General features: G+C 46.3%; 1 pseudogene; it reads right to left on the bottom strand.

The window, feature by feature from the left end:
- Window positions 1–4,792: 4,792 nt before the first annotated feature.
- On the bottom strand, window positions 4,793–4,931 carry LOC123163388 (uncharacterized; annotated as a pseudogene).
- Between the last annotated feature and the right edge of the window lie 2,330 nt (window positions 4,932–7,261).

Genomic DNA, 7,261 nt, shown 5'->3' with positions numbered 1-7,261 from the left:
GAAGAAAAAATTTTAAGAGGTGCTTGGATTAGAAAAAGTATACACTTTGGCCCCCCCAAACATGTAGTATTTCTATTTGGCCCCCCCTGAAGATCCTGCCTAGCTCCGCCACTGACTGGGTACACACGATTATAATGCATCTCCAGGCCTTACGGAGCAGATAGGAGCGAACGTGGATTGATTACGCATCAGTTACGACCTCGGGGAATCACGTACGGGGCACGATGTCGACCGCTGCCACAGGATGCTTCGCTGCCCTTTCGCCGGTCACGCCGCAGCCTCGCCCTGGTCGTCATCTCCTCCTCCTTTTAGGGGATGTTCAATGCCTAGGCGCTTGCACAGGCGCTTAACAGGACGCACATTGAGTCATAGCCTGGAAGAAAAAAAGAACTAGTGCCTGGGGCCAGAAGTTGCGTCAATGTTGTTAGAGTTGTGTCGAATATTGTGTACAAGGTATGTTACAGTTGGACTATGAGTTGTATTGTGTTTACATAGGATGTGGAGTCGTGTCCTAGTAGGACACTTGTATCCTAGGCCTTGTAAAGATGGAAGCGTATCAACCTACCTTAGTAGGCCGCGGATTACGTGTTTATATAGGATCAGAGAAGCCCTAGATCACGGCATATACAAGGAAACTTGAAGTACAAGATGATCACGAGATAACTACAAAATATAACAGCTAGGCAGGTTCGGTTTAGCCTTATCTTTGACTTAAACCGAACGTACAATAATATCTCGAGGATTCATTCTAGACTATTCTTGACAGCCCCCCTCAATCACACCTTGGTCAAGGTGAGATTGCGCCTGAAGTTCTCCAAGTCTCTCACAGGTAGTGCCTTTGTAAAGCCATCTGCAATTTGATCTTTAGAGGAAACATACCTTATATCAAGAAGTTTATTTGCGACTCTTTCTCTGACAAAATGATAGTCAATTTCAATATGCTTAGTGCGAGCATGGAACACAGGATTAGCTGACAAATAGGTCGCCCCAAGGTTGTCACACCAAAGGCAAGGAATATCTCTTGTCGGTACTTGAAGTTCCTTTAACAGTGATTGCAACCAAATGATTTCTGCTGTAGCATTGGCCACAGACTTGTACTCTGCTTCTGTACTAGATCTCGACACAGTAGCTTGTTTCCTGGCACTCCAGGAAATCAGATTTGGACCAAAGTACACTGCAAAACCACCTGTTGATCTCCTGTCATCAATGTCACCTGCCCAGTCTGCATCTGAGAAGGCACTTAGCAAAGTAGATGAGGACTTTCTGTATGCTAATCCTGAGTTTATTGTATGCTTTATAAATCTAAGAAATCTTTTCGCTGCAGTCCAATGAACTGTTGTTGGTGCATGCAGATATTGACATATTTTGTTCACTGAAAAGGAAATATCCGGCCTTGTAATAGTCAAATATTGTAATGCACCCACAATACTCCTATACCTTGTACTATCCTTTGGCCCAAGTGGCTCTCCATCATGAGCTGACAATTTTTCAGTGCTGGACAAAGGAGTGGGTGCTGGTTTGCAGTCTTTCATACCCACTTTGGTTAAGAGATCAAAAGCATACTTTTCTTGTGTTAGCACAATACCATCATTAATTTTCTTTACCTCTATTCCAAGGAAGAAATGCAAATCTCCCAAGTCCTTCAGGGCAAAGGTTGAGCTCAAATCCTTCAACAATGTTGATATTGCTTGCTGAGAGGAGCTTGTTACAATAATGTCATCAACATAGATGAGAACAAATATAGTCACCCCAGACTTATTGAATAAGAAAAGTGAGGTGTCAGCTTTTGAAGGAATAAACCCAAGTTGTTGCAACTTTGAGTTCAGACGAGAATACCATGCCCTTGGAGCTTGTTTGAGTCCATAAAGGGCCTTGTCCAATATGCACACATGAAAGGGTGAGTTTTTATCCTCATAGCCTGGTGGTTGCCTCATATAGATCTCTTCTTCCAGAACACCATGAAGGAACGTGTTTTGTACATCTAGCTGTCTCAAGCTCCATCCCCTGGATACAACAATAGATAAAATAAGTCTAATAGTAGCAGTTTTAACAACGGGACTAAAAGTATCTTCGTAGTCTATGCCGTACCGTTGCTTAAATCCTTTTGCTACTAATCTAGCTTTGTACCTATCTATACTGCCATCAGATTTCTTTTTAATTCTATATACCCATTTACTATCTATAATATTTTTACCGCTGTTTGCAGGAACAAGATGACATGTCTTGTTTTTCATGAGCGCTAAGTATTCCTCGTCCATTGCTTTTCTCCATCTTGAATCACCCAAGGCTTCTTGAACACTTTGTGGCTCACCTGTTGAGCAAAACGAGCCATATTTAATTCTGAAAAAAAAATCATACCTAACCGTGCCATCCGACGGAACAAGCGGCTTCTCAATGCCGGATTGGAGCCGTGTACGCCCTCGAACAGGAGGTGGTGGCGTTGGATCTTCAATTTCATCATTTTCCGCAGAAAATCCATCAGCCACAGAGGATCCTGGTCTGAACCAGACGTGTCCAGCACAGGATTGGTTGCAGGCAAATCCACAGAGGGTCCACGCTGGATCCTCTGCTCCGGCTGTGCAGGAGAACCTGCAGAACCTGGCGACGTGGCAACCGAGCGGTGGCTCCCCCGGCTGGTTGATGTATGAACCGGTTCGCAGGAGATCCGCGGTTGCATGCCGCGCGTGGACGCTGCCTCCCCCGACAGCATGCGGCGCGTGGATGAGGCCGCTGGCCCAGGCGACGTGACGGGCTGATGTTGAGTGCCCCCGGTGCTGTGGGCTGCCTCCGGTGCAGGCGAAGCAGCGCGGGATCGAGCGCCAGAATCAGCGTGGGATCGGGCGCCCGGATCAGCTCCGGACCGAGCGCCTCTGTCCTCTAGCGCCGCATGTGATATAGGGCTATGTGTCTCCATATTTGCACTGTTTTGTGCCAAATTTTCACCTGTGTAACTGTCATCAAATCCTGCATCATCTGAAGAAGGTGGATTAGTAGTACGAGACACAGCCATAATCTGGTCATTTCCATTATTATCCCCATGATCAAAGGAATGTGTGGGAGATAGATGATCAGGAAGGAGCAAAATTTCATTGCGTAGAAGAGCTCCTGCGTTTGGATGGAGAGAAGCGAACGGGAACACGCTTTCATCAAAAACAACATCTCTGGAAATATAGATACGTCCGGTGGACACATCAAGACATTTGACTCCCTTGTGACGAGGACTATATCCTAGAAAAACACATTGTTTGGAGCGGAATGAGAGTTTCCTATTGTTATATGGTCTAAGATTCGGCCAACAAGCACAAACAAATACTCGAAGAGAATAGTAGGAGGGATTTTTGTGGAAGAGTCGTTCATAGGGAGTTTCAAAGTTGATAGCACTACTTGGAAGGAGATTGATAAGATATGTTGCAGCAAGGAAGGCTTCGTCCCAAAATTTTAGTGGCATGAACGAGTTGGCAAGCAAAGCAAGTCCAACTTCAACAATATGACAATGCTTTCTCTCAGCAGATCCATTCTGTTGATGAGCATATGGGCATGAAACATGACGGGCAATTCCGAGTTTCTGGAAAAACGAGTTTAGTTTCTCGTATTCGCCACCCCAGTCCGATTGGACAGCGAGAATTTTTGCATTAAATTGTCGTTCAACATGTGCTTGGAAATTTTGGAAAACTTCAAAGACATCTGATTTTTTCTTAATAAGATAAATCCACGAAAATTTGGAATAATCATCGATGAAGCTAACATAATATTTATATCTACCAACAGAAAGAGGGGCATCTCCCCATACATCAGAAAAAATTAACTCAAGAGGTTTGGTAGATACACTAGTAGAAACTGGGTAAGGTAATTGGTGACTTTTTGCACGTTGGCATGAGTCACACACCGGCTCATTATTTGGCTCCCCATGATGAGAGAGTTTATTATCCCTAAGCACACGTTGAACTATTGAAGAGGATGGATGACCAAGTCGATCGTGCCACCTTGATGAAGATATCTTGATGGCACCGTATGCATGTTTATTCGACGTTCTAGAAGAGATCAATGGATAGAGTCCTCCTCTACACCTGCCTCGATGCAGCACCCTCCCCGTGGCCCGATCCTTAATGAAAAAGAAATAAGGCCAAAACTCAATATAAACATGATTGTCAAGAGTAAACTAATGAACAGACAGAAGGTTTTGTGAGGCGGTGGGAACATGAAGAATATTGTTTAGATGAAAATTGTGATCTTGGGACTTAACAATGGAATGTCCAATATGGCTTATGCTCATACCTGCACCTTCAGCAGTGTAGACTTGATCACCACCACGATACTTGTCGCGGGTGGTGAGCTTCTCGAGCTCGCCGGTGATGTGGTTGGTAGCACCACTGTCCGCATACCAGTTGGTATCTATCCCGTATGAGCTTGTTGTTGCAGATGCGCCCACCTTCTCTTCTGGAAGGTAGTCCTCGGTGAAGCGGTACCAGCACTCCATGGCGATGTGGCCCGGCTTGCTGCAGATCTGACAACGCGGGCGGTTGTCGTTGTGGAAGCCACCACCGTTTGGTCCTGGGCCGCCTGGTCCTCCTGGCGCACCAGATCGCCCCCCCCCCCTTGTTGTTGGTGTAGGAGGGAGGGGCACTGCTGTTGCCGTTGGTGTAGCCTCGGCCTTGGCCATTGGTGCCACTATCGCCGCTTCTTCCACGTGACGCCCCACATCCACGCTGATAGCCGCGCCCGCGAGCAGCAGCATTAGCGGAGGACTTGAAGCCACCGTTGCCGCCGGAGCCTTGGAACAGCTCCATCCTCTGATCAAAATTCGCCATCTGCGAGTACAAGCCGTCGAGAGTGATGGGTTCAGGGCGAGCATCAAGAGCAGATACCAGAGGATTGTAGTCGAGGTCGAGGCCGGCCAGGATGAAGGAGATGAGTTCATCGTCTTGCATGGGTCTCCCGGCAGCCGCAAGCTCATCAGCAAGCAAACGCATGCGGGCGAAGTAGACGGGGACGGACTGGTTACCCTTTTCCGCATTGGCGAGGGCGATGCGAAGGTTGTTGACGCGGGAGCGGGACTGCGAGGAGAACATGTTCTTCAACGCAGTCCAGGCTGAGTGCGCCGTCTCGACAGAGACCATCTGCGTCAGAACTTCCTTGGAGACAGAGTTCAGCAGATACGCTAGCACCTGCTGGTCCTGGATGACCCAGGCCGCGTGCAGCGGGTTAGGCTTGTCCGTGGACTTGCCCTCTTTGTCGATGAGAAAATTTTCTGGTTCAGGAGTGGATCCATCAAGGTATCCATAGAGGTTAGCTCCTCGGACCTGAGAAACAAATTGGGTTTTCCACAGGAGGTAGTTTGCACAGGTAAGTTTCTCCGTGATTTGGCTGGTGAGGGGGTTGATCGTAGCGTGGGATGAGGAGGCCATGGCTATGGAAAAGGAAAGCTAGATGTATTTGGAAGGAAGGCTCTGATTACCATGTAAAGATGGAAGCGTATCAACCTACCTTAGTAGGCTGTGGGTTACGTGTTTATATAGGATCAGAGAAGCCCTAGATCACGGCATATACAAGGAAACTTGGAGTACAAGATGATCACGAGATAACTACAAAATATAACAGCTAGGCAGGTTCGGTTTAGCCTTATCTTTGACTTAAACCAAACGTACAATAATATCTCGAGGATTCATTCTAGACTATTCTTGACAGGCCTCTCATATATAGAGGGGGTAGACACACGGTGTAACATATGCCAACATAATAGCACATGAACGCGGGGAAAGCCAACGGCATGTGCCGGTGTCCAGGACAACCGGATGCGGTATTGTAGCGGTGTCATGGGGAGGAGCGCCCATAGTCAGGCCCCGGGGATGTAGCCATATCGGTGAATCTCGTTAACAAATCTCGGTGTCATGCTCGTGTGATTATTTGGTCCTCGGATGATCGACGGTATGCCTCGGATTTATTTTAACAAGTGGTATCATGAGCTAGGTTCTTTGGAGGCCGTGGATTGTTGATTGAAAGGAGGATGGAGAGAACGTCGATAGAAATCTGTAGAAGCGATCGTAATACGGGACAGTATAGTCGGCGAGTTGCGGTTCAGAAGCAGATACGGTCGCGTTGTAATCTTCATAGAAGAAGGAGGCGAGACGTGCGTCGATCGATTGATGGATCGGTCGGGCGAGCATACAGCTCAACAGCGCGTACATGAAGCGACCGCGGCGGCACGTGTAGCAGGCGAGTTTGTGACACGATCGGTTTGATCGGAGTCGATCGATCTGCGCGTGGGGTGGGAAGGTCCAGCAGGCGACGTGCAAGCCGAAGCAAGCTGTAGGCCCAAGTTGTGGGCTGTGGTGCAGGTAGGCTGGCGGGCCAGGCCCAGGTGTGCCGCTGCAGGTGCGTCGCGTGCGAGGGAGCTGTCCAAGCCGTGATGTGCCTTGGGGGAGGTCCTATTCGGCGCTGTAGGCGCTCGAACCTGCAAACGGCGCCTACAGCGCGCCCTCTGTGGGCTTTTTAAGCGAGGCACAGTAAGAGATACGGTCGCGAAAAAACAACACCAAAAAAACGCGCCATGTGGAATCGATCTCACGCCGCACCACCCTATTGCAGCTTAGCTTAACCACTAGACCACATCAACGCTAGTGAACAAAAAGCAACGCGAAACTTACTAGAACTAATGAAGCCACGCTATTTATTATTCAACCATGTACTGCACCACTTAGAAAACAATTTGGAAAATGTCTATTTTGTTTAATGAAAAACAGTTAGTTAAATTAAAAAAATCATGAATTTCAAAAAAGTTCATCGATTTTGAAAAAAACTTCATCAGTATTTGAAAAGTTCATTGAATTTGATAGAAATTCATCGGATTTGAAAAAGTTCACCAATTTTGAAGAAAAGTTCATTGAATTTGAAAAAAGTTCACCAATTCTGAAAAAAGTTCATTCGATTTGAAAAAGTTCATCGATTTTGAAAAAAATTCATCGGATTTGAGAAAAGTTCACCAATTTTTAAGAAAAGTTCATCGAATTTGAAAAAAGTTTACCCAAATTTGAAACAAGTTCACCCAATTTTGAAAAAAGTTCATTCAATTTGAAAAAAGTTCAGCAGATTTGAAAAAAGTACGTATTTGAAAAAAAAAGCGCATCGGTTTGGAAGAAAAGTTCGCGAACTGGAAAACCGCGCATTTGAGGGAAAAATAAAAGAAAAAGGAAAAGAAGTAGAAAAAAAGAATAAAACAAACTGGAGAACAAATAAATAGAGGAACGAAGAAATAATGCACAAG

Source organism: Triticum aestivum, chromosome 7B (genome assembly GCF_018294505.1).
Source record: "Triticum aestivum cultivar Chinese Spring chromosome 7B, IWGSC CS RefSeq v2.1, whole genome shotgun sequence".
NCBI classification, from domain to species: Eukaryota; Viridiplantae; Streptophyta; class Magnoliopsida; order Poales; family Poaceae; genus Triticum; species Triticum aestivum.
Note: the sequence above shows the minus strand (reverse complement) of the source record. Positions and strands in the feature narration are given on the sequence as shown.